This window comes from Astyanax mexicanus, chromosome 4 (assembly GCF_023375975.1).
Source record: "Astyanax mexicanus isolate ESR-SI-001 chromosome 4, AstMex3_surface, whole genome shotgun sequence".
NCBI lineage: Eukaryota > Metazoa > Chordata > Actinopteri > Characiformes > Acestrorhamphidae > Astyanax > Astyanax mexicanus.
In genome coordinates this window covers 23,020,709-23,048,666 of record NC_064411.1, presented here as the reverse complement: position 1 = coordinate 23,048,666, position 27,958 = coordinate 23,020,709, and the positions used below count along the sequence as shown (strand labels likewise).

Genomic DNA, 27,958 nt, shown 5'->3' with positions numbered 1-27,958 from the left:
TGAGGATCTGTAGTGCACTACAGGTACCCGGATGGTGTACTACTCCGCTCCGATTCCGCAGTGTGCACGGAGAGCTATCTTCGCGGTGTACTGCATCCCAACATGCATTGCGACTGGCTTCTCCAGCTCGCTTCAGAAAAAAACAAGATGGAGGCGAGTGCGAGAGAATTATGGAAATATATATATTTTTTAATTAAGGGAATTATTTTGGAAAGTATTGGCTCACCGCTGTCGAGACCCTCCGCTGCCTCGGCCGAGCGCTCTCCGCGGCCGGGACCCTCCGCAGCCGGGACCCTCCGCTGTGTGCTGCCTTGATGTAGTAAATAATTCCCTCAGTTTTAATAAATTATTCTGTTATTTTAATAAATAATTCCCTCAGTTTTAATAAATTATTCTGCTTAATAAATAATTTCCTCTGTTTTAATAAATCGTTATTATTTATTTAATAAATAATTCCAATAAATTATTCTGTTACTTTAATAAATAATTCCCTTAGTTTTAATAAATCGTTCTCTTTATTTAATAAATAATTCCAATAAATTGTTCTGTTCTTTTAATAAATAATTCCCTTCGTTTAATAAATCGTTCTGTTGATTTAATAAATAATTCCCTCAGTTTTAATACATATTTTTCTTTTAAATAAGGGAGTGATTTGAATACAAATTAATAAAATTGTTTCACTTGTGCAACGTGTCTCATTTCTTTTATTGTTGAGATTGTGTAAATATGAATGAGAGTTTGTTTAAATGTGTTGTTCTTGTTGGTATTTACATGGATGAAAATAGTAATCTACTAAAATAAATAGGAAAACATATTTAACTGGAACATACTTGGGTTGTGGGGGCTGCTGCTAAATGGTTGTTAGAATTGGGTTAACTGCACTTACATTAAACTCTAAAATAAAAGCAGCAATTGCTGTTCTGGACAGAATGCAGATCTCATTAGTCTTAATAATGAAAAGGTAGGACATTTTTCATGTTCTTTCTGTTTACAACTCACTCTTGAGTAATTCGGAGCACTACAGAGACTGGTGTGTCCCAGCAGGACTGTGTAGGGTACTACAATCAAAAGTGTTACAGTACCAAATACTACATACTGGGCAGTGTGTAGTATGCAGTACATACTTGTGCAGTATGCAATACACAGTATAGTAGTATACCATTCCGAATACAGCCTTAGTCTATTTTAACTCATTATAATCTGTCCCAGAGCTTTTGGTGAGCTACATGCCCACACTGATCACAGTAAAGTGGAGCTTTCTGCATGTTAACTATTTCAGTATAAAGAAATATCAGTTCTTTTACCAGACAATAAAATTCACACTTTAATTCTGTTTTCTATTTTTGTCAATCCATTCTAATATTCTTATTTGAGTTTATTGTAAAATCATTCATTTATTCTTATTTTTCAGACTAGCTTCACGTAATCTTGGAGTAAAGTGTGAAAATCTGGAATCAGTTTTTAAACCTGGAAATCTCCCACCTGAAAGAGCTGGACCTCAGTAACAATGACCTGCAGGACACAGGAGTGGGACTGCTCTCTGCTGGACTGAAGAGTTCACAGTGTAAACTGCAGATTCTCAGGTCAGTGTTTCAGGTTATCACAGACCAAAACTTAACTAAAGATTAACTTAAGAAACTAACTTACACAGAAGAATGTGCAAGGCTGGTCTCCGCAGGATATTTTTTCCAGGTTGGCAAAAGGGAGGAGCCTAAAAATCTTTCCCTGCTCAGACTTTTCCATGCCTTTTAATTTGTCATGGTACTGCATCTACAGAATAAATACAAAAGAAAACTGCATAATCAGGCCCAAGGAGAAATAACAAGACCAGGCATTCTAACATGAAGTAATACCTGTATTTAAGGGTTGATGTCAGTGTTTTTTTTCCACAGTAATTGTACTTTTATGCACATTTCCTTTCTTTTATCCATGTCTGTCTGATCCTAATAAAATCACAATTGACTTATTGGCACCCCTGAATTTAGTATATGTACTCTCAATAGTCATTGTGAATGTAATGAGTAGGGATTTAAGAAGTAGTATAATACAGAGAGATGAAAATTGTGAAATAATAAAATGTGTCAACATTATTATTTTTTACGCAAATTACACCACCAAGTTTGACCCCAACTTCCACTGTAATTTGCCCCACCCCCATCCATTGTTTTCTGGCTGAATGACAAGAACACTCCAACACAGACAAGACAATAACAGAGAAGACTGGTGTACGGTTTCCAGTTGTAACGCTCCGGAGCCAGTCTCAGTTCAGACTATAGAAAGCGGACCTGCTCTCTCCTGGATTGAAGAGTTCACACTGTAAACTGCAGATTCTAAGGTCATTGTTTCTGTGATTTTTAATTTGAAATTTTAAGGGCTGTCAATGTTAAATTGTTAACACACGCTGTTAATTTGGAATCAGAAACAAGTTACTATTTTTTCAAGTTTTTTTTTTTTACGGCGCCAAGTTTGACCCTAAGTTTTGCTGTAATCTGCCCTGCATCTGCCCAACATGCAGATTTTTTTTTCTGGATGAATGACTAAAATGCTCCAATCCAGTATACAGCTGTAACGCTCTGGTTCCGCACCTTGCGTGGTGCCGATAATCTAGGTTAAGTTGCTTATAAGCTATACAGATAACCGAATTGTAATTTCAATTGCCGTTACTACCGAAGCATATTGCTGCCACAGAAAATAAATATCTTAAACATGTCGTAATATCGAGAAACTATCTTGTTTTTACTGAGCAAGTTCATAATTCTTTGGCTTTTATGTGTTTTCATAAGAGGCTTGTGACGTGTTTCTTGAGCAGGACACTTTAAATTGACAACCGTATGCAAATCTTCAGCATATGTTTTGAAATCCAATTTTTTTTTCCATCATTATATACTGTTAAAAGTGACTATATGGGAAGCTTAAAACCTTAGTTTTGCCGATTTCACTATAATATGCACAAGAAACAGTGTCTGATTGATCCAAGTTGTAATGTAAATCAAATAAACATCTTAAAACATTTTATTGTTATTATTTTAGACCAGGTTTTCTAATTTTATGTAGTGTTATATCTAAAGCAGCACTTTTAAAGAAGTTATTTAAAGAAGGCGAGACATACATCGTTAAAAATGCTTCTATTAAGGAAGAACCGCCTTAACCGCCAAAAATGCTTCTTGCACAGGGTTCAGGTTTCTTCCACACACCTGCACTGAGTGTGTCTGAGGACTGAGGTCAAGCTGGACATGGAGACCATTTACCCACCAACAGAGGTCACTGCCCTGTAAGATGCAAAGCTTTTCACTGGGAAAAACAAACGTAATAAAAAAAAAGAAAAAAATAATAACAACAATATCACGTGGTGCTCCGGGATTTGAACCCCCACGAGCCATGAGAAGGGGCTGAATGCGCTGGATAATCTTACTGCACCACCATGGCATGTGTGACCGTGGCAGCCCTTAGAACAGAGTAGGACGAGTAGGTGAGAAATGAGACCAAAGAAAGTCCAAACAAACAAAATTCGAAGTAAACAGCCTACTGGGAAATAGTAAAGAGTGGTGGGGGTTTATACGAGGGAGAACATCTCTGGTCTTGTATTTATTTTTATTTCTCTCTTTTATTTATTTATTTATTTGTTTTTTCTCTCTCACTCAGAGAAGGGAGTGGAGAGGAAAAGACAGCAAGGACAGAAAGATATAGGGTGGCTACAGACCACTGGAAAAAAATGGAAAGGAACAGAGGACAACAGGCTTCTCAGGGAAGAGATAAACAGAAACACAGTGGACTGCTCTGGAGGAACAGGTCCAGCCTTCACTGTGTGTTCTTTTTTTTTTCTTTTCAACAAACTGGCGTGATCTCACTCTCAACATGAGGGTTAAAAGTCTGGGCTGGGGTGCATCTGAGCCCAGCTTTTAAAGCTTGCACACAGCTGTCGTCAATCGACCCTGATTATTGCCAGAGGTGTAGCGTGGCCTCCCCCTAGTGGTCGGAGGGCCGTGGTCCGGGCAAGTCCTGACATTAAGCCTAGTCTTGGACTACGCAGCATTTAGAATTAAGGTTTTTCATTAAAATGAATATGTAGTCCAGGACTAGGTTTGATCCCTGTCTAAGCAGATAGGTATTTTTACATTTTTAGTGTAAAGTAAATATTTTGCTGAATCTTGACTGACTGTAAAAAGGTAACATGTTTTGTGAGTGTTTTTTCTTTCTCTCTCTCTTTAGGTGAGCTCTATCTGAACCGTTGTCTCTGGAGAGGACATTTCTCTGAGGGATGTCACCATTGAAGATGTGGGGTCTCTGTGGTCATTTCTCCCTGGATGGAGGAAGACACTCTTCCACCAAAGAACCTCCTGAAAAAGTTTGCAGGAGCTTCCTGTGAACAGGAGCCCACTGCTACTGCAATTCTCAAAAAAGAAGAGGGATCCTTGCTGGACATTTATAAGAATTAACAAAGCTGCGTCTTTGTTTCTCCTGTGATGGTTAACAGTTGTTCAGTGTTCAGGTTATGTAACCATTGCAGGAGATGCCACTGTGTTGTAAAAAAATTAAAACAATGGTTATTCAAGGGTTCTTTAAATAAAACGTGTGTGTATATATATATATATATATATATATATATATATATATATATATATACGTATATATATATATATATATATACGTATATATATATATATATATATATATATATATATATATATATATATATATATATATATATATATACGTATATATATATATATACGTATATATATATATATATATATATACGTATATATATATATATATATATATATATATATATATATATATATATATATATATATGTATATATGGGCAGAAAGGGCAGGAAACATGCTGGACAGGACCTCAACCCATAACAGGCTCACTCTTTTATTATTGGTTCATTTTTTGAATATTTTTTTTATTTAAAGCTTTGCTATGAGATGCCAGTTAATCCATGTTTACTGTTCACATTGAAAACAATAAAGAATGTTTGCTTGGTTCCTCTGTCTTTTCATCATTACCATCACCAGTATTATAGAATGAATATTGTACCACTTTACTTTAAGGTCCACAAACATCATGAACTCATGAAGAATTGATACTTAATTAACGCTGAATATTTTTGTTATATGAGGTGTTGGCGGATCCTTTGGTTTTTACCTTGTACGAGACATGCTTACTTCATGTATATTCATAATGACAGATGATGTATTATGTGCATGAATTAATGATAACTCACTCATAAAATACTGCATAAATGCATGCCACTTTCACAACAAATTCGTTTAAAACTAATATTTGCAACACTGTGTATGTAATAAATGCTAAAGTTGTACCAGATGATCTTCGCCCTCACTGTTATTGGTAAACTTCAAGTGATGCCCCAACTTGTTTTTGTCATCCTATTAACAAATAAACTCTTAAACAATTCATTCTTTTTTTTTTACAAATAATTAGTTTAATACTGAAATCTGCATATGAATTTCGAATATTTTACAGGTGTGAAGTACCCTTCTATACAGAAATCAGGATGGTTCATTGTGATGTCAGAGAGTGATTTTACAGGGAGGAGCTGTGAATGACCTCAATTTATGGAAAGCTTTCAGAATACATAAATAGTAAGACTTTAGACAAGGTGAGCAACAAACAAGATTTGCTGCAGTACGATCTCCTTTTCAAGAATCTGCAGGACATCAAGGTAAATGCAAAGAAAATGCAATTATAATATTTTAAATGAAATTTAGATAAAACATAATTCTACCAGAATCAATGTCACAACAGCACTGATCTGTCCATAGTAATTAGTAAGTGCTGTTTGTTGGAGTTGTACAGGAGCAATCAGAGAATCTCTATAGAGGAAAAAACTCACTTTAGAATCTGCTTTGAATCACAAGCCACTTGACAGTCTGAAATGTCTAAAAACCTATAAACATTTTTTATTTAAAAAGTATCAAACGTTTATTAATTATTTTAGCAAAATAAAAAATTATAAATGTTTGATACTTCATAGAATAAAAATTTTACTAATTTCCTCCTACAACTATAACTGTTTCTTCACAGCAGAGATAATTATTAAAACTTTTTAAACTGCAGTTTTAATCATTTAAATGAGCGCTGTGTGTCCAGCATCCGTAGCAGTAATGCTAGTAAATCTACTGAATAAAAAACATTAGTTTTAGAAAATAGAAATATATGGGTAAGTTTTCTTTCCTTTTTTAGTGAAATACTTTGTTCTACTTTGTAAAATTAAAGGAAAACCCCAGAGAAGTAGTTATACAGTGTTTTAAATGAGAGTTTTAGCTGTTTGGCTCCATTCAGCTCCATGCATTGAGGACTCCCTCGCGGGCTCCCTCTAGCGGTGATGGGGTATAATGTGATATAGCGGGAGAGGGGGCGGGGCTCTACATAACCCGGATGAGACTGAACTTCCGGGGTCTGTAGCTGGAGCGCCGGAGGAAGAGCAGGATCAGCTGAACTACAGAAGGTATGGAGAAGTTTCTCTCTCTCCTGTTGGAGGTTGTTTGATGTGTTGTAACAGTAAAAAGGTCATTATTTTTCTGTGATTTTATGTTGAACTACAATTCTCTGCATCAACAAGAGAACTGCGTGTTTTTATTAATTGTCCCTCCGTGCCCCCCGTAGCTCCAGAGGAGCTTGAGTGCAGCACAGGAGGTAAACAGAGCTGAGGAGCTCCGTGAAAAAGTGCTGTTTTAAGCAAACATAAGTATTTTTGAGAAAATTACTGGCAAAATGAGCTCTTATATCAGTTCTAGTCACTCTTCTGTGCATTTTTAGCGGGTGTTAAAGCATATTTTGCCTAATAATTAATTATTTCTGCCCCGGTCAGGTTATCAGCTCTGAGGTACAGCCGTTTCAGCACCAAAACACTACATGTGACTGAGCCTGAAAATGTGTGTTCATGTGCTGTATTTACTTTTGTTTCATATTTTATACATATATGTGCAGTTTCAGATGTTTAATAATCGTGATTATTTTTTGTGTATGTGCAGGTATGTTGTGGTTCTGTTTATTTAATTAATGTAAATGTTCAGTTCTGGACCACATATCTTCAGCTCTTACCACGTTTAACCACGAACGATCTAGAAAAAAGGGCTGAAGAGGGATATTTATTAACAAGAGCAGTTTTGTTAAAAGGATACAGCAATTGTATAGAGGAGTACATCACTTATATTGAAGGAGTGTTAAGGTTTTAGCCAACTTTAGCTAACCTTGCTAATGCTAGCTAGCTGGCGCTAGCCCCACTCTCCAAGCCCGATGAACAGTGCTGCTAATGCTGCAGGTTAGCTAGTTATAACTTACAAATTCAGTCTAGGTTAGCTATTTAAATTAAAGCTAGGTTAGCTACACATAACTTGTAAATTAAAACCATATCAGTTAGTTATAACTTATACATTAAATCTAGGTTAGCTAGTTGTAATAATTTATAATATAATAATAATTATAATAATGTATTATAACTTATGAAGTTTAAAAATAAAGCTAGGTTAGCTAGTTATAACTTATAAATTAAAGCTAGGTTAGCTAGTTATAATAATTTTTAATATAATTTATAATTTATATAATTAAAAAAATTAAGCTAGGTTAGCTAGTTGTAACTCATAAATTAAAGCTATGTTAGCTAGTTATTACTTGTCAACAGTGCTGCTAATGCTTTAGAATTTTTTTTAAAGAACTAAGGTTTCCAGAATGATATATTTATGTAGGTACATAATATTCACCAGGCTTTCTAGGGTTTTTTTTTTTTAACAGTGTTGCTAATGCTGCTAGCTCGACTCTAAAAAGGTTAGCTAATGTTGGCTAAAACCTTAACACTCCTTCGATATTAGTGATGTACTCCTCTATGCAGTTGCTGTGTCCTTTTAACAAACTGTTCTTGTTAATAAACATCCCTCTTCATCCCTTTTTTCTAAATCGTTCGTGGTTAAACGTGGTAATAGCTGAAGATATGTGCTCCACACCATTGTTGAGTGTGGACTTACTTCTACCTCCTCCCATCACAGGCTCACTTTCAATTAGAAATAGCAGTCGTGTGAAAAGAGCCTGTAGGCCTTTTTATAGTTGTTATAGTTATAGTTGTGTCATTTTGAATTTGGTGACATGTTGTGTATTTCCATATTTGGGGTTCCATGTCTGAACTGTTTTTGTAAATGGCAAAAATGATCTGGCTTTTCAACAACTCACCTCTATCACATTCTGTGTTAAATACACATGTTTAGGATTCTGTACATTTTAATCTGTGTACTTTTTCCTCCTATACATCACTGGACCCTCTGAATTACGAGATCGTTTAAGTGTAGTAATTAGAATATTGCTGGTGTTTAGCTAATGCTACAGTGCACTGAACTGACCTCACAGCACAGCAGTACAGAGTGTGATGGGACTATCAGAGATATGACACTGGCTGTAGAGCTCCGGTCAGATCACGATTTGGATTCTTCTTCTTCACAGAGGATCATTCAAAGTATCTCAATATCTTCAAATCAAATCAAAGTATTTAAACATGTGAAAACGTTTTCAGTCTGGTGATGTTGAGCAGTGTAGTCTGTGTTATGCTGTCTGTACAACTACATGACTACAGTACTTTTAACAGACTAAAGTCTGACTTTTCCCATCTAAAGACAAATCACAGACTTTTTACACAAATACTTTTTTTTTCTCACTATATTCAAAGGATTTTGATCTACATATACAAAAAAAACATGTATTGAACTCAGGTGTGCCCATCAATGTTGGCCTGAAGCTAATGTGGTGGAAAATAATGAACTGTTATCAGGAGTTGTAAAAAAAAAAAAAAAAAAATCAGGTTTGGTTAATATGTATGAGATCTTTTATAAATTAGTGTAAAGGAAAAAGCTTTGGACAGCATTGGTCACGTCATCAATGTAGAATGAATCAAGCATAGGCACTGTGATTCAAAGTAATGCGTGTTGTTTTTTCGGCACATGTGTTACGACCTGGTCTAGGTCAGCCTGTAACATAGAAAAAAGAGCCCCCCATGCCCTCCTGGTTCCCCAACCACACATACTCCTGTTAATCAAAAGGTTTAGTTTATTTAACAAATTGTAAAGAATACAAGGCTTAGGTCAAAGGGGAGGCAACAGTTAGGGATGAAAGAAAAAAATAATAAACAAAACAAAACTAATTTAAAGATTAAGAAAACAAACTTACCTAACAAAGAAAAGAAAATGAAATACAAATCTCTAACCTAACTCCCTAATTAAACAAACCAAGAGAAAACATAGAAAAATAAACTCTTTCTCCCACTGAGAGAACTTGTAAGAATAAGCTTATTTTCTCCCCACTGAGAGACCAGACACAACCGTGTTCACACCAAAGAACATGATTTTACCATCAGCTTAGTTCTAACACTTTAACCTGCTACAAACTTTGCATAGACCATGCGGCAGGGATCCAGGAACACACAGGAGCCATGTTGGAAGCCAAGCACCACCCTGGCACTTCCTGTTCCTGTTCCCTTTTATGGTTGGTTTCCCCTGGTGGTGACCAACCAGTTTGGTTAAATGGCATCACGCAGTAACCTGCAGTAGGAAGGCACAATCAAACAGAAAGAAAAAAAAACAATAATCAGCCATTATGACCTATAGGGTTTTAACACATGCCTCAAAGCTTAAGATTTAGGGGTAACATCAGTACTTCTTTCTTTATTTCTTTCTTTAAGTTCTCAGTTTCTAGTGAGACCAGAACAGAATCTGTCTGAACAGTGGGCAGTCCTTATAAAGGCGCTAAACAGGTGGCTAGATGACCACCAGCGCCCCCCTTTTATGGTAATATGAAGATGTCCCAATAGTTTTGTCTGTATAGTGTAACTGATTTAGGCAGTTCTCTTAAGTTTATTGACCTGCTTTTTATTATTCAATGGCATTTTTCTTTGTGTTTCTCAGAAATGAAAATGTTCTCCTAAAATTCATCACCAACAACCAGGATATTTATCAAAGAGCAATGTTAAACTGCTGAATGAGGTGAAGCACAAGCTATCCAGAAGAATCTCCAGAACACGCTGAAACAGTTTGCTACATTTAATAGACAATTGAAGCCAAGTCCCGACATGGAGAAACATCAGCACTCTGCCAAGAGTTTTACTAAACAGAGTGATCTCAAAAAACACCAGCGCATTCACACAGGAGAGAAACTGTATCACTGCTCAGACTGTGGGAAGAGTTTTAATCATCAGAGTAATCTCAAAAACCACCAGCGCATTCACACAGGAGAGAAACCGTATCACTGCTCAGACTGTGGGAAGAGTTTTAATCATCAGAGTAATCTCAAACTGCACCAACGCATTCACACAGGAGAGAAACCGTATCACTGCTCAGACTGTGGAAAGAGATTTACTACACAGAGTCATCTCAAAATTCACCAGCACATTCACACAGGAGAGAAACCATATTGTTGCTCAGACTGTGGAAAGAGTTTTAATCAACAGAGTCATCTCAAAAATCACCAGCGCATTCACACAGGAGAGAAACTGTATCACTGCTCAGACTGTGGGAAGAGTTTTACTACACAGAGTAATCTTAAAAATCACCAGCGCATTCACACAGGAGAGAAACCGTATTACTGCTCAGACTGTGGGAAGAGTTTTACTGAACAGAGTAGTTTCAAAAAACACCAGCGCATTCACACAGGAGAGAAACCGAATTACTGCTCAGACTGTGGGAAGAGTTTTACTCTACAGAGTACTCTCAAAATACATCAGCGCATTCACACAGGAGAGAAACCGTATTACTGCTCAGACTGTGGGAAGAGTTTTACTCAACAGAGTACTCTCCAAATACACCAGCGCATTCACACAGGAGAGAAACCGTATCACTGCTCAGACTGTTGGAAGAGTTTTACTCAACAGAGTAATCTTCGAAAACACCAGCGCATTCACACAGGAGAGAAACCGTTTTATTGCTCAGATTGTGGGAAGAGTTTTACTCAACAGAGTAAACTCAAAAAACACCAGCGCATTCACACAGGAGAGAAAACTCCATCTTAGATCAGTTTGAAGGCAATTAAAAGTGCAAATCGTAAGTCTTTCTGACAGAACACCTTATCCTACACAAATGTTTAACTTTCTCACTTGGTACACATTCCACCAGAAACAAACATGAACTGCATTTAACAATGGATTTTACAGGTTCAGCAAAATTAATCTTATCCAGCGATCATGTTTATTGCATTCCATGTTATGTTTTTTTTGTATGTTCAATATTCCAGGACATTCTTCGTGAGACAGAGCTCAGTTTTTAGGTAGTTACGGTAGGAGTTCAGTTCTGAAAAAGGGAAAAAACAAAGTCTTTAAAATTTAGATGTGATAGTTAGAGTAGGATTCTTAGCTGGCAACTAAACATTTCGACCAAATCGTCAGAGCTTATGATTTGAATGCTTTTAATGTCCTTTCTAGTTTATGCAGATTTGATTATTTCTATTAATTTCTAGTATCTCTTTTTTCACTCTGTGGAAGCCGTACAAAGTTCCCCAAGCTTAGCATAGCATAGCTTAATGCTATTAACCGCTAGGCCCATCTGTATGAAAGAAGAACTGAAAACACCACCTGAGGAACTCCAGAGTGTGCTCCCAAAAGTGAGACCCAGAGCCACAGAGAGACGACACTGTGCCAGGTACTGCCCTGTGGACCGGAGGAGCATCCAGACTCTGCAGAGAGGCCAACAAAATCCTTTCCAGAGGTTAAATAAAACGCTCCAGCTGTAGTTCTCAAACTGAAATCAACCCACTCCAGGCTTGTGTAGCGCAGTGAGGTTGTGGGCTCATTCATTCCCTCTGATGGTGTTCTCGTTTGTCTGTGGTTCAGTCGTTCTGATTAAAAATCTGTAACCATAGAGAGATATTTGGTTGTTGTATTACTCAAGTGTTATGCTCTTTTATATTTTTCTTATTGAATATTATATGTTGCTTAAGGTTTTTTAATCTCCAACATTTACTAAGAATATCCAAATCTTGTAGTTTCTTAATTGTTTTTATCCACTACAAACTATTATCTTTGTAGTGCTTCACCTCTATATTTACTCATCTGTATGTTTTAATAAACGGCTTTTAGATTGCAGATCTGCAATCTCATTGTGTTTTCTCAACATATGTTGGACATGAAACCTATAGGCCTGAGATTGTCTCATGTTATTATTTGTTAAATACTCAAAGGCATCCAAAAGAGAAATCCAGCGTAAAATGGATTTGTGTTGAAGTGTAACATAATAGTCAATTTAAGATTGAAATTCGGAAAAATATGTTTTTTTGTTATTGGTTCAGGTTTAAAAGGGTTAAATATTAACTCCCAAAGGTAGAGTAACATGTGTTTAACTTGATTTCATGTTTATAAAGTATTTTTAAAATGTGAATGCTTGTGGGTTGTGTTGTTTTTTAAAGAGCATAGTCATTCACCAACTATACTTAATTATTGACCATTATTATTAATAGCTAACCTAGCTAAATGTCCAAACAAAGTGTTTCCTGTTTTACTGACCATTATTATTGGTAGCTTGTCTAGCTAAATATCCAAACACAGCATTTGCTATTTTACTGACCAAATGTATAAACAAAGCATTTCCTTTATTACTGACTACTAATATTGATAGCTAGCTAGCTAAATGTCCAAACAACAGTATTTGCTGTTTTACTGACCATTATTATTGATAGCTAGCTTAGCTAAATATCCAAATACAGCATTTGCTGTTTAACTGACCATTATTATTGGTAGCTAGCCTAGCTAAATGTACAAACAAAGCAGTTGCTTTTTTACTGACCAATGTAAGTGTTTCAGTACTAGTAACAGTGTTTCACGTCTGGTAAATTTGTTTTATTTCTTGTAATTTGTGTTCTCTTTCAAGCATTCATTCGGTATCTCAGGATACGCCCGTCTCGCATATTCCTGATGTAGTTACGGCTAAAAAATGTAAAACTTGTTAGTTCTAAAATAGGTACACTAAAAATACAATAATAAATAAAATCATATAAATTCAAAGTAATGGTTTAAAAAGGTACTAACAGGCTCAAAATAGTCATTGTGTTGGTGTAAATAGTTTAAAAAGAAAACAAAATCCGTACAGATTACATACTCATTTATTTTCTGTGTTAATGCAGGACGGTTAGCTAATTAGGGTCAGGGTTATTGCACTGCTTCTGGTAAATATTTGTAACTTCCAGGTTAACAAGTAAAAAAATTAAACTTTCAGGTATGTGTCCTACCGCGAGGTGAAGATGTGAGACCAGTCGGCCGCTCATATTGTGGCTGTGATGCTAGGGAAACAATATGTCTTCAGCAAGTACACATCATGTGTTTGTAAATTACAGAATGTTTATTTTACTGTAAACCTATAACCTTGCTTTGATAGGAGGACATTGTTCTAAAATCCACCCTCTGACTGCGTATTGGTGGGTTTGATGCTGGGGAAAAAACATTTAGCACATTTATATGTTTAATCAGAATGAACTAAATAGACGTTAACTCTTTAACTGTGCTTTTTTCTTACAGCATATTTCAGTTCAGTAGTGCTTTTATCTTCGAAAGGTATCCATTGGAATTTGAAAACTGAGTGGTAGCATCCTCTATCTTTGTGAATGTGGGCCTGGAAAGGAGCATTGTAATCATTTTTGAAACTTACAATAATGTGTAAGTCAGAGACCCTCTTAAGTTTATGAAATTTCACAATTGATTGATGTGTATGTACTATGGTATACAGCAGCCATGTTTTGTTTCAGCATTGTTCGCATTTTCTAATGCGATCTTACTTTGACAGACAGGCGGTGTCCAATTGTTGCTGTCCTCAGGCTCTTGCGTCATTCTGGGAGGACTTGAGACTGTCAACAAATGAATGGTATATATACACAAATAAATACTTTGATATTTCATTTAACCCTGTTAAAATCCCAGACGTATGACACACTAAGGCTTAAAATTCAGTAACTTCAGGGACTTAATTATAAACTAGTGGAACTATTAGTAGGTTACAGTACTGTGTAATAAAATAAGGACATTGGGTCTGTCCCAAAACCTAGGGAGCTCTCTACATAGACAGCTTCTTACGTCATGGGATGCGCATTCCAGAGAAGTAGGCTGTCCCAATTCTTAGATACCTTAAAATGCTGTCTACTAAGATACCTTATTCTGACCCTGTAATAAGAGAGCATTAGACCCTTCCTCAGCCGGTAAGGCAATCCCATAATGCAGCGCGGGGCAGCACCGCGTAGCTCAACTTTTTCCATCATGGCGGATGGAAGTGGATCGGCCTGCGGCGAAGTCATTTTCAAATGTAAGTTATTTAAGTTTTTATAGCGTAAGTGTGGTGTTTCATGAGTTTTCTTGGCATAAAATAACATAAATTAGCGTTTTATTATTTGTTTTGGTTAGTTGGTGGCCGTTTTCCAGTTTTGAAGTTTTGAAGCGCCAGTGCATTGTTTTAGATGGGCTGATGCTAACTAGCCTGTTAATAGCTCAATAGCTAAGTAGCCTCACTGGCGATATTCAGCGCTTTTTTTATCAGTTGCCGTAATATTTTATTAGTTAACTCAGTTAACCCTTTCTCTATAGTTAGTTAGACCTGTCGGGTTTATACGATCTGTATGTGGGCTGTTTAACGTGATAGCCAGTGTTCAGATATACAAATTACTTCCACTCTTTTAGGGACCAGATCAGCAATAGAAGCCTTTATAAAGGCTCGCATAGAGAAGGAGAGGCTCTTCACTGGGGAGAAAAACTCCGCTCTCTCAGCTTGGAAGTAAGGGCTTATTTTAGCTAAACTAGTTAGTTATTTAACGATAATATATTATTATTCTATTGCATCTTAAATTATGCAGATGTTACACTTTGATACATTAATCCAACCAGCTAACTAACTGCTTATGATTACAGTAATAAAACAAAAGGTTTGTGGCAAATAAGTTGACAGAAAGCCTGCTTTAGAAAACTAAATAGTTAATACGTAACTAATGCATTGTCAGTTACAGTATAACTAAGCTAATATTAAGCTAATAATTGCTTAAGTTATACATTCATGCATTTAGGTATCTTTCTAAACTAATAAAAAAATGTAGGTAGATATTGCAAAATATTTTTCTGAACTATAAAGCATCTTAATGCCATAATTTGTTTTTGTTTGTTCTTTAACAGGACTATTCTTCTGGAATTGGGGCTTGCGGACAAAGTTACGCCCCAACAAGCCAGAAAAAAATGGGACAATCTAAAAAAAAAGTACAAAGTAAGTTCAAAGATTAACCTGAAATTGTGTAGAAAATGAACAATGTATTTTATAGATTTTATGTACTGATTTGAGTGTAGTTTACATATGTTAATAATTGTTAAAGTATAATTCAGTTAGAGAGGATAGCAGATTGAGGTTAGATTACAGGTTTAATTTTATTTTAGGAGCTGAAGTGTCCGCCTTCAGGGAGTGGGACAGACAATGGGGAAGCCACTGCAGCTACTTGGCCCTGGTTCAGCCTCATGGATGAGGCTCTTGGCAATCAACTATCGGTTACACCACCTTTGCTAATAGCCTCATCTAATGAGGAGGAACCAGGGCTGTTGTGGCATCCCCGTTGTCTGAGCAGAGAGGAAGGAAGCAGCAGGGAACTCTTCTTGACCTCCTGCGAGAGGACATGGAGAGAGAGAGGGAGAGAGGGAGAGGCAAGAGAGAGCAGAGCAGGAGCGGTCAGACCGCTTGTATAACCTCTTAGAAAAGCTTGTTAACAAAATTAACTAATGTTTATTAATGCATATTCAAAAATTAAAGTTGCTGTTTTAAGAACTGTCATTTGTGTTTTTTTTTTTGTTTTTTTTTAAGCAGTCATGGTAAACTAATGCATGCCTTGCAGGTATTCTATACCTAAATGTACTTGATGGGTTGTTCGTTGTATATTAACACTTGCTGAAATTCATACTCTTCAAGTGTTTGCATTTTTTATTCTAAACACACTAACAGAACAAGACTAATTTTAACAGTGAGTAGAACAAGTGAACTGGTTTAAAGTAGCACAAATAAGACAATGGAATAAGACATTTTAAACTAGAACATTAAACAAAAATGATACAATATTTACATAAAAAATAATATTTACAGTGCAAATGTAACAGTTAATGAAAACCGAACTGATCTATTTTTTTCCAGTTTGATAAAATCACTGGACACCAGCAATGTTGGCACAAAGTTGCTCCTGTAATTGGTGGCCACTGACAGCTGTGAAACTAACACCTCAATGCCCCCCCAACCATGGGTGCCTTCGTGCTTGATAAGTTGAAAAAACACTTTCAGGGATTCACGGTTCAGGCGAAAGTCAGGCTTGGTGTCTTGGGTGTCTTCCAGAAATATTCTCAAAAGTGGTACACTTGAATTCAGAGCACTCTATCTTGAAGGTCTTTCTCCCTGCAAGAAATGAAAAATAGATTTTATGTATGCTGTTTGTGTATTTATTTATTTATTTACACTACCGTTCAAAAGTTTGGGGTCACTCAAACAATTTTGTGTTTTCCATGAAAAGTCACACTTATTCACCACCATACGTTGTGAAATGAATAGAAAATAGAGTCAAGACATTGACAAGGTTAGAAGTAATGATTTGTATTTGAAATAACATTGTTTTTACATCAAACTTTGCTTTCATCAAAGCAATTACAGCATTGCACACCTTTGGCATTCTAGCTGTTAATTTGTTGAGGTAAGCTGGAGAAATTGCACCCCACGCTTCTAGAAGCAGCTCCCACAAGTTGGATTGGTTGGATGGGCACTTCTGGCGTATCATACGGTCAAGCTGCTCCCACAACAGCTCAATGGGGTTCAGATCTGGTGACTGCGCTGGCCACTCCATTACCAATAGAATATCAGCTGCCTGCTTCTGCTGTAAATAGTTCTTGCACAATTTGGAGGTGTGTTTAGGGTCATTGTCCTGTTGTAGGACGAAATTGGCTCCGATCAGGCGCTGTCCACTGGGTATGGCATGGCGTTGCAAAATGGAGTGATAGCCTTCCTTATTCAGAATCCCTTTTACCCTGTACAAATCTCCCACCTTACCAGCACTAAAGCAACCCCAGACCATCACATTACCTCCACCATGCTTAACAGATGGCGTCAGGCATTCTTCCAGCATCTTTTCATTTGTTCTGCGTCTCACAAACGTTCTTCTTTGTGATCCAAACACCTCAAACTTGGATTCATCCGTCCACAACACTTTTTCCAGTCTTCCTCTGTCCAATCACTGTAGATGTTGACACTGGTGTTTTGCGGGTACTATTTAATGAAGATGCCAGTTGGGGACCTGTGAGGCGTCTGTTTCTCAAACTAGAGACTCTAATGTACTTATCTTCTTGCTTAGTTGTGCAATGTGGCCTCCCACTTCTTTTTCTACTCTGGTTAGAGCCTGTTTGTGCTGTCCTCTGAAGGGAGTAGTACACACCGTTGTAGAAAATCTTCAATTTCTTAGCAATTTCTTGCATGGAATAGCCTTCATTTCTAAGAACAAGAATAGACTGTCAGGTTTCAGATGAAAGTTCTCTTTTTCTGGCCATTTTGAGCGTTTAATTGACCCCACTAATGTGATGCTCCAGAAACTCAATCCGCTCAAAGGAAGGTCAGTTTTGTAGCTTCTGTAATGAGCTAGACTGTTTTCAGGTGTGTGAACATGATTGCACAAGGGTTTTCTAATCATCAATTAGCCTTCTGAGCCAATGAGCAAACACATTGTACCATTAGAATACTTGAGTGATAGTTGCTGGAAATGGGCCTCTATACACCTATGTAGATATTAAAACCAGACATTTGCAGCTAGAATAGTCATTTACCACATTAGCAATGTACAGAGTGTATTTGTTTAAAGTTAGAACTAGGTTAAAGTTATCTTCATTGAAAAGTACAGTGCTTTTCCTTCAAAAATAAGGACGTTTCAGTGTGACCCCAAACTTTTGAACGGTAGTGTACGTGTGAGTTATTTTGCAAAACAAGTGACTTGTTCCTTTGTGTTTAAAGAATATCACTTACCGGTTTTGTAAATTAAGTGTTCACACAGGTTCTATTTATTCACTTATTTATTGTTAATAAATTAATTTTCTGCATGTGTATAGTTGTATCACTTTGAAGTTAGCATAAAATAAAATGGGTATTTGCAAAAACAGATGAATGCTATCCTTTAAACATACCTTTCATGCTTAAAAGACAGCATTTGTCTGTCTGCATATAAACTTTTTTCCCCACAATTTTCAATTAATTGAACGCTCTATCAGCTTGATTACAACTATCTAATCAATAAAAATGTATTCAACGATGTAGGTATGCTTCTTAGTGTTCTGTACATATTGGTATAATATTATAATAATTGTTATTAATGATGTTATGTAATAACAAAAGTTTGGGAGAAGGACCACGCCCAAACTCTACGTTCAAGCTCCACCCCGTATCAATCAACCGTCCTATAAATACCTCCCCTTTCATGATGAAAGTTCGCAACAATCGAATTTGAGCACTCACCTGCCAGCATTTGCTTGCTCTCCATGGACCTCCAGCTCACCGCCTCCGATGAGGGCCTCTTCCCTCCCAGCCAGCCTGTCTCTGCTCCTGCTCCCTCTCGCTGGTCTCATCGCATGAAGTCTGTCATCTCCATTCCGGCTACTCTTGGTTCTACTCATTCTTCCTCCCGGGCTGGTCGTTCTCACCAACGCACCCCCAGATCTCGGCACTCCCGCCGCTTTTCTCCTCCTTCCCCTACTCCTCCTGGTCGGGCTCGCTGCTCTGGGCGCCCGGCTTCCTCGGCCGGCCTCGCACCCCCTTCCCCAGCCGAGCACCTCTCTTCTAGTAAATCCCAACCTCCTCGCATGTCCGATTGGACTGTCGTTAAGTTACAGCGGGTTTTGAAGGACCGTGGCGCTCAACTCATCGCCACGGCTCCTCTCGTGCCGCAGGCGCGTCACCCCCTCCACCTGCTTCGGCCTCAGCACCTCCTCCTCTGGGCCCCGAACCCCTCCCCTTCTCCTCTGCCTCCTTCTCTCCTTCATTGCTAATCCCGGCCGTTTTCTCTCGTCTCTCTCCTTCCCCCCGCTTCCTCCATTCGTCCAACCCCCTCCCTCAATCGTCCAACCCCCTCCCTCAATCGTCCAACCCCCTCCCTCGATCGTCCAACCCCCTCCCTCAGTCGTCCAACCCCTTCCCTCAGTCCTCCAACCCCTTCCCTCAGTCATCCTCCGTCCCTCCACTTTGCTTCGCTTCTGCCATTCCCCAACCGGTATATTCCAGCCAGCCTTTCCCATTCTCTCACACTATGCCAGTCCAGCCTCTCCCCTCCACTTCTCTCCCTGTTCCTCCCCAGACTGCTGTACTCACCGCGCCCATCACAAGAGCTCCATGCTCATCATTCTCCCTGTCTACGGCACCGCCTGTTGCCCCCCTGGCCAGCGCACGGATGTTCAACCTGGTCTCCTCCTCTCTGCTCATCGACACCGGCGACATCTCGCTAACCTTGCATAAACCAGGCCCTTGGGCGCCCGCGACAGCTTTAGCCGGCCTATCGTTTTCCTCGACGGGCAGATGGTGTGCAACAATTTCAACCACTTGTTTTGCTTTTTCCTGTCGAAGGCTACACGTTTGCTCTCGATGCGGTTTGGCGCACGCTCTCTCCTGCTGCCCAACCCGTCCCCCCAAGTTCGGCCGGAGCTGACTACTGCGGTTCCTCTCGATCCCGGTCAACGTACCGGCTCTCGCCGCTGACCTGTCTGCTCACCCTGACACCTCCTTCGTTTGCGCCCTCCTGGACGGCTTTCTCTTTGGCTTTTCACCCGGCCTCGTCGCCTAGCCAAGCTCTTCTCTCACCTGCACTAATCTCCTTTCCGCTCTGGCCGAGCCTGATGTCATATCTTCCCTTCTGCAACAGGAGCTCTCCAGTGGTTTTATTATTGGTCCTTTCTCAATGCCCCCTTTTTCCGTATTTCGTATCAATCCTCTGGGCATTGCCACACGTAAATACTCAAAAAGAGGATCATAATCGATCTCTCGGCTCCGCATGGCTCTTCAGACCCGTCCATCATGGATTGTGCCATCGAAGCCATCAAGTTGGCCGGCAGAGGTGCTTGGCTGTCGAAGGCTGACGTCATCTCAGCTTTTAAAATCCTTCCCCTCCATCCTAACTCTTGGCACCTTTTTGGAGTCCGCTGGGACGATCAGTTTTACTTTTCCGTTCGCCTTGTTTTTTGGATGCAAAAGCAGCCCTAAGCTTTTTGATTCCTTCGCTGAGGCGCTCTACTGGATCTTGCTGAATAAACACAGGCTCCTGTTTGTGCTCCACCTCCTGGATGACTTTCTCGTCGTTGACTTGCCTTCCTCGCCCCCCCTCACGGGGTCTTGACGCCGTGACCAACACTTTCACTCGTCTCGGAGTCCCGATTTCGAAGGAGAAGACCATTGGTCCCGCCACGTCTCTGGAGTTCCTAGGGATTGTTCTCGACTCCGCTTCCTTCCAAGCTTCTCTTCCTCAGGAAAAGCTCAACAGCGTCACTTCTTTTATCTCCGACTCTCTCAGTTTCCCCTCCCGTACTAAGCAGCAACTTTCCCTCCTCGGCCACTTTAATTACGCTACCCAAATCATACCTCAGGGTCGTTCTTTCGTCTCCCATCTCCTTCGCTTGGCTTCTTCTGTCCGATCCCTCCACCATTTCGTCACGCTCAACAAATACTGCACGTCGGAGCTCCGTTTCTGGCTCTCTCTGCTCCACAACTGGAATGGGATTTCCTTCTTCTATTCCGACGCAGCTTCCAGCCCCTCTGATGTTCAGCTGTTTACTGATGCTGCTCCTTCCTCCGGTTTCGGCGGCTATTATGGGGGACACTGGTTCGCCTCTGCCTGGCCGGAGCAGTTCATCCGCTCCGCAGCGCACCTGCGCGATTCTTCTGCGCTCTGGGAAATTTATCCTATTGTCGTCGCAGCCCTCCTTTGGGCACATGAATGGTCAGGAAAATCCATTTTACTCCATTCTGACAATCTCGCCGCGGTCCACATAATCAATAAAAGTCGTTCAAAATCGTTAGAAATAATGCTTTTCATCCGTCGCCTTACTTGGCACTCCATTAAGCATCAGTTCATAATTAAAGCTGTCCACATCCCAGGTCCATCCAACTCCATTGCTGATTCTCTTTCTCGCTTTCAATTTCAGAAATTCAGATCCTTGGCTCTGCATGCAGACTGAAACCCAACGCCGGTACCTCCATTTTCACTAACTACACTACACCTAACCCCCGTCTGAACGAACTAATCCTCCATGCACAACAAACCATCCCGTCAACGGTTACTCACCAGACCAATTCTCCGCCCACTCATTCCGCATCAGTGCAGCATCCAACGCCTCCAGACAAGGAATCCCCGAGCACGTCATCAAGCTCCTCGGAGAGTGGTCTTCCCAGGGGTACCACTTATACATCCGTTCCAAACCAGACGATTTTAAACAGGCTCATTAAAACTAGTATTCTGACTTGTATTGTATTTAATTGTATTGTATGTGTTTCATTGTGTTGTTATTTCTTTTTGCCACTAGGTGGCACAATTTCTTAGTACTGCTTGCCACTAGGTGATGCAATATCCTGTTTCCTGTATGGTGATAGAGCTCATTGTGAGCATGACATTGCACAGCTTGCTGTTCTAAAAAGAATCTCCTTCCATCTTGCGTGCAATCATTAATCCAGGCATCGTCTGTAAGTACATGTTATATAATCGTGCTAAAGATTCATATTAACAGGTTATTTGATATATAATATTAACAGGTTATATGACAACTGTAAAACTGCTTTATTTTTGGCCTTGTGGCTGTTTCTCTTACAAAGTGTGTGTTCATGTGAAACCATTTCTGTGTTTTAGTTTTACTGAGTTCCTTGGCGCACTCTTCCTCTGAATGGTGACAAATAAATCCATTTTCAATCTCAAGAGTGTTTGGACAAGTTGTCTATCTGCCTAGCTAATGAACCGGGTTTTGAAGTGAGGGCAGAATAACTAGCTTCACTATAAGTTCCACATTTTGGGGATATAACTGCACGCTTCTTCAGCACGCAGTTCAGAACTCCAGCCCAAATTTCCCTGAATTCCCTCCCCTTTTCTTCCTCCTTTCTCTACTTCAATCAGGCGTGGTCCGCACTTAGCAAAATAATATTAATAATAATAAAAATAATAATAATAATAATGGCTTAATTAGCTCATTGTTTATAAAATACTAGTTTTTACAATTAAATAATTGGGGGGTGGGGGAAATAGTAGATCTTACCTGTTCAAGGGCAGAAATCAGCACTCTTCTTCTCAAATTTCGGCGTCTGGCTGCAGCACGTCGGCTTTCATGTCTCTGTCTTCCTCCAGCGCAAAAACTATTAAAATTGCAATAAAAATGGCAAGAGGTTCGTCCATAATGCCGGTAGGGTGATGAGGTGGATCCCACGGCTGAGGTAAGTAAATAGTGGGAGTGTGCTGTGGGTGGGGCCAAGTAGTGACGTAGTCGCTGTCTAACTAGAGAGTCCCAATAATGTGTCTTATGAGGCTGGATGGCTGTTAGAACGCTGTCTAGTTAAACAGCTGTCTACATAGTCAGTGCCTATGTAGAGAGCTCAGTAGGTTTTCGGACAGACCCTGCGTGTAATACATCTATATAATATATGAGTTTCACATTTTTAACTGAATTACTGAAATAAAATAACTTTTCAAAGCTATTCAAATTTTTTGAGATGGTACTGTATACCACTGTATACCATCTCAAAAAGGAGACGCTGGAGAAGCAGAAGCAGGGGCAGACGCGCCGGCGCACTCGTGCGTCTGAGGCGGCGCGGGCCTCGCACACCTCTACCTTCATTATTCCTTTCCAACCTCCGATCTCTCAGCAACAAAACCGAGGAACTACTGTTGCTCAACCGGACCAACAAGGACTTCTCCACTGCTTCTGCCCTCTGCTTTACAGAGACCTGGCTGAATGAGCTGACCCCGGACAGCGCGCTGCACGTCCCGGGCTTTCAGCTGCTGAGAGCGGACAGAGACGCGGAGCGGAGCGGGAAGAGCCGGGGAGGCGGAATCTGCTTCTACATCAACGAGCGCTGGTGTAGAGACACTACCGTACTGTTAACATCATGCTCTCCTCATCTGGAGTCTTTCTTCATTAACTGTAAGCCGTTTTACTCTCCCAGAGAGTTCAGCTCGTTCATTCTGGCCGGTGTGTATATCGCGCCGAGCGCGTGCACGAGCGACGCGCAGAAACAGCTGGCCGAACAGATAATGAAACTAGAGAGAGCTCATCCAGACTCACTGATTATCATCCTGGGAGATTTTAACAGCGCAAACCTCACTAAGGAGATGCCCAAATACAGACAACACATCGTGTGCGCTACACGAGAACGCAACACACTGGATAAATGCTATACAAGCATTAAAAACGCCTATCGCGCTGTCACGCGCGCAGCTCTCGGACTTTCCGATCACAGCCTCGTTCACCTCATTCCCACGTACCGGCAGAAACTCAAATCCAACAAGCCGGTCGTTACAACAGTGAAGAGGTGGACCAGTGGAGACATTGAGAAGCTGCGGGGCTGCTTCGAATCCACAGACTGGGCTGTATTTGAGGAGGCGGCAGACGGACTGGACGAATACACAGACACTGTGACGTCATACATAAGTTTCTGTGAAGACAGCTGTATTTCAACCAGATCACGTGTTAAATACAGCAACAGCAAACCCTGGTTTACTGCTGAGCTCAAACAGCTTCGGAGGGAGAAAGAGGCAGCTTTCAGGAGTGGAGACAGAACTGTCTACAAAAAGGCCAAGTACAAACTGGAGAAAGGGATCAAGGCAGCTAAGAGAGTGTACTCGAAGCAGCTGAATAGCCATATCACTGCCAATGACCCATCTTCAGCCTGGAACAGTCTTCAACTTCTCACTGAGTACAAAGTGAGAAAGACCCCCCTCCTCCTGAACGACCGACAGCTCACCAATGACCTGAATGAGTTCTACTGTAGATTTGAACTCCCAAAAGTCACTCAGCAAACTGCCTCCCCCCATCATCATCACCTCCCCTCCTCCCCCACGCTGACTCTCTCACCTCCACCCCCTGCTCGTCTCTCCATCAACGTGCAGGACGTCCACAGGCTCTTCAGCAGACAGAAGGTGAGGAAAGCTCCGGGGCCTGACTCAATCTCTCCATCCACCCTAAAACACTGCTGTGAACAACTAGCACCAATTTTCACCAGTATCTTTAACAAATCACTGGAGCTCTGCTGCGTTCCAGCCTGTTTCAAGACCTCCACCATCATTCCAGTCCCCAAAAAACCCAACATCACTGGACTTAATGATTACAGACCGGTTGCCCTGACCTCTGTAGTCATGAAGGTCTTTGAACACCTGGTCTTAGCCCACCTTAAGACCATAACAGAACCTCTGCTGGACCCGCTGCAGTTTGCATACAGAGCAAACAGGTCTGTCGAGGACGTAGTCAACTTGACCCTGCACTTTATCCTGCAGCATCTGGACAGCCCTGGAACCTACGCCAGGGTTCTGTTTGTGGACTTTAGCTCGGCTTTCAACACTGTTGTGCCACAGATACTTCAAAGCAAACTGTCCCAGCTGTCAGTGCCAGACTCCATGTGTCAGTGGATTGTGGATTTCCTGACAGACAGAAAACAGCAGGTGCGGATGGGGAAACAAACTTCAGACCTACGAACACTCAGCACTGGAATTCCACAAGGGTGTGTTCTCTCTCCTCTTCTCTTCAGCCTCTACACCAACGACTGTGTCTCCAAGGAACCAGCTGTAAAGCTCCTGAAGTTTGCAGATGATTCCACTCTAGTAGGTCTCATAACCAACGGTGATGAGTATGCTTACAGAAAGGAGGTCCAGCAGCTGGTGTCTTGGTGCAGCAACTTCCACCTGCTGCTTAACACAGAAAAGACTGTAGAGATGGTGGTGGATTTCCGACGCAACCCACCACCCGTACCCCCTCTCTACATCAATGGCTCAGCAGTGTCCACTGTGGAGTCACTCAAGTTCCTGGGCACCACCATATCTAGGAACCTGAAGTGGGAAAGGAACATCATCTCCATCATCAAGAAAGCTCAACAAAGATTGTTTTTCTTGAGACAGCTAAGAAAATTTGACCTCCCACAGACCTTGATGGTCCAGTTCTACACAGCGATCATCGAGTCCATCCTCACCTCTTCCATAATCAACTGGTTTGGCTCCTCCACCTCACATGAACGAGCCAAACTCCAGCGCGTCATCAAGTCAGCAGAGAGGATCATTGGATGTAACCTGCCAACACTTCAGGAAATCTACACCAGCAGGATGAGGAAGCGTGCTGGCAAAATCATGACTGCCCCCTCACATCCTGGATATCACCTCTTCCAGACTCTCCCCTCTGGTAGAAGGCTTCGAACAATCAAAACCAGCACAACACGACACGCAAACAGCTTCTTTCCCAGAGCTGTAGCACTCCTTAACCACAGTGGACACATCTGAGTCTCCAAACATCTCACATCTCACTCACTGAACTGTATTCACAACTGACTGGATTTACAATCTGCTCACTTGCACTTTGCTTATTTGCACAGCTATACAGATGTTCCTCTGTAACTTCCTAAGCAATATTTAAGATAAACCTACCTCAGAAACATTCGGTTCTAATAATATATTCATATGTGTACAGTACAGATTTTATTTTATTTTATTTAGCTCTTAGCTCCTATCACTCTTCAGTGCTCTTTATTTCTGTAGAACTTTTAACTCTATTTTTATTCTATTTATTGTTTATTGTTCATTCTTTTGTAGTGTGATGTTTGTCTATAGTCTCTGTATTTGTTATATGTCATACACGTGTTGCTCTCACCAAGACAAATTCCTTGTATATGTAACATACTTGGCGAAATAAAGTGATTCTGATTCTGATTCTGATATATATATATGTTTGAGTAAAATTAACATTGTTGTTTTATTCTATAAACTACAGACATTTCAAATTAAAATATTGTCATTTAGAGCATTATTGAAAATAAGACATTTCTGAAATAACAAAAAAATGCAGAGCTTTCAGACCTCAAATAATGCAAAGAAAACAAGTTCATATTCATCTTGGCATGGTCTACTCCACCAATCTTTTTGGATAATTTTATACCACTCCTGGTGCAAAAATTCAAGCGGTTCAGCTTGGTTTGATGGCTTGTGATCATCTATCTTCCTCTTGAATATAATCCAGAGGTTTTCAATTTGATAAAATCATGGAAAAACAGACCTGTATAGCAGTGTTGTACTCTTGTTAGATCCTACTGCTATGACATCATAAACATTACATTATAAATATAATGGTGTTTTGTATACTATGACAGTTTATTAAATTGGGTCCTCTATTAATTTATAAGTTTTGTTTAACAAAGTTCTTGCCAACGCACAGCCTTAACACAATGACTGGCCAATTTACATGAAATTAAATTTCTACACTCATTGTTCACAATTTCAGCTCTGTTTCTCTGAATACTTTATCACCCTGTCAGTGTCACTGCAGTTCTGATCCACAACCCAATAATATTTGCTCCTGTGGTCCTTACCATTGAAGAACAGGGTGAAAGAAGGATAATAATTAGGGATGCACTGATACCACTTTTTCCTTACCGATACTGATACCAGCTTTTCTGGTATCGGCCGATATCGAGTACCGATAACTGTTTTATCCTTGATAAGATATAATAACCTGATTGGCTGCTCTGCAAGTGTCTGAAACTAGTGAGTTGTTTCTGGATATTTGAACTGAACTGTGTATGTGGGTGAGTGTGCAAAGGACAGTTAAGCTGACACCTCAAAACTGAATGTCCAGTCTGTAGTATTTAATGCAAAAGTCAGCACCTAAGCAGCAGAGATGAGGCCAGTGGGTAATAAAAACAGTAGTATTCAATAAATGTTTTAATTCAATCAGTTAGAAACAGTTGCTGAGGAACCGCTTAACTGACCTTTGCACAGTATGTTGTTGTATGGGTGGGGTTTTGGGGATATAAGGTCTTGCAACTGTAAGGATCATTGAACTTCTTCTACTGAAACTCTGTGTGAGTAGCAGAGGTTCCCAGAGCTCTGTTGTAATAAATTGCTAATTTGCTGAAGATCTAAGTATCCTGTCTCTCCATCAACTCTACTTTGGGCTTCTAAAGAAACCAGGGGAAACGCACTGGAACAGTAAGGGGTAGTGCGGCTTTCCCAACAGACCCCTTCCCAACAGACCCCTTCCCAACAGACCCCTTCCCAACCTCTCTTTCAGCATAAAGTGCCACCTGATTGACCGACAGATTTAATTCACATTCACGTTATAACGCAGCAATCGAAGGCAGAGGGTTTTAATACGGCTTTAAAACAAATATATTCTTCTGGCTCAAGTTTTATCAAGCACTGTTTGGACGTAAATGAGGATTACTGGTGACTGGTTTGATGGATCTAACTGATATGTGGGGCGAGGAGTCTGAGGTGAGCGCTGTATATGTGTGTGTGCTGAAGTATAGACCTGTAAAAAACGCAGCGGTGAAACAGTGTAAAACGCACACTTTTGGTTCTAATTCAGGAACCATGCATCCTATAGGAAATGCAGGTAAATATGATAAGATAACTGATATTTTAAGGTTTAAACTGGCATATTGGGTGTCCATATTGAACCTATAATTATTCAGAAACACAGACAGATATTCATTATGATATATTATGGCACGTTAAGAGGTTAAGACTGTTACTCAAGCAAGTAATAATTATTTAGATGGATATTTAGGTAGCTGTCTTGTGTATTCAGATCTGTACTGTATAAACCTTAGACTGTATATAGCTGGACAGAGCCTCGTCTCTCAAAAGTGAAGCCACCACAGGTCGGGCGCCCCCTGCTGTTCGGCTGCAGAAAGCTGTGTAACCCCACCCATCCACATAGGTTTCAATGGCAAAACAGACAACATAATATAATATGCTG

General features: G+C 40.0%; 7 protein-coding genes across 15 annotated transcripts in view; 5 read left to right on the top strand and 2 right to left on the bottom strand.

The window, feature by feature from the left end:
* Positions 1-11,861, top strand: part of LOC111188533 (zinc finger protein 239-like) — a 280,707-nt gene extending 268,846 nt beyond the window's left edge. For all 3 annotated transcript variants that reach the window (XM_049478141.1, XM_049478142.1, XM_049478140.1), the window contains exon 3: positions 11,643-11,861. The gene's annotated coding sequence lies outside the window, so the exon portion shown is untranslated. The remainder of the gene's footprint in view (positions 1-11,642) is intronic.
* Positions 1-11,861, top strand: part of LOC125801342 (zinc finger protein 239-like) — a 280,707-nt gene extending 268,846 nt beyond the window's left edge. For all 6 annotated transcript variants that reach the window (XR_007438671.1, XR_007438672.1, XR_007438670.1 and 3 more), the window contains one exon: positions 11,159-11,861. The gene's annotated coding sequence lies outside the window, so the exon portion shown is untranslated. The remainder of the gene's footprint in view (positions 1-11,158) is intronic.
* Positions 1-27,958, top strand: part of LOC125780501 (zinc finger protein 239-like) — a 1,096,042-nt gene that overhangs the window by 840,825 nt on the left and 227,259 nt on the right. Inside the window, exon 3 of one of the 2 annotated variants that reach the window (XR_007438641.1) lies at positions 11,159-11,708. The gene's annotated coding sequence lies outside the window, so the exon portion shown is untranslated. Of the gene's footprint in view, positions 1-11,158; positions 11,862-27,958 lie in introns of those variants that run through there. The other variant, XR_007438640.1, reaches the window with a different exon arrangement.
* Positions 1-27,958, top strand: part of LOC125801162 (zinc finger protein 585A-like) — a 270,147-nt gene that overhangs the window by 14,930 nt on the left and 227,259 nt on the right. The gene's annotated exons all lie outside the window — the stretch shown is intronic.
* Positions 1-27,958, bottom strand: part of LOC111188979 (zinc finger protein 239-like) — a 69,376-nt gene that overhangs the window by 27,115 nt on the left and 14,303 nt on the right. The gene's annotated exons all lie outside the window — the stretch shown is intronic.
* The window catches only part of LOC125801407 (zinc finger protein 239-like), a 162,901-nt gene that overhangs the window by 121,153 nt on the left and 13,790 nt on the right, over positions 1-27,958 (bottom strand). The gene's annotated exons all lie outside the window — the stretch shown is intronic.
* LOC125801414 (zinc finger protein 271-like) overlaps positions 6,441-27,958 on the top strand; it is a 233,679-nt gene continuing 212,161 nt past the window's right edge. Inside the window, exon 1 of the mRNA XM_049478103.1 lies at positions 6,441-6,478. The gene's annotated coding sequence lies outside the window, so the exon portion shown is untranslated. The remainder of the gene's footprint in view (positions 6,479-27,958) is intronic.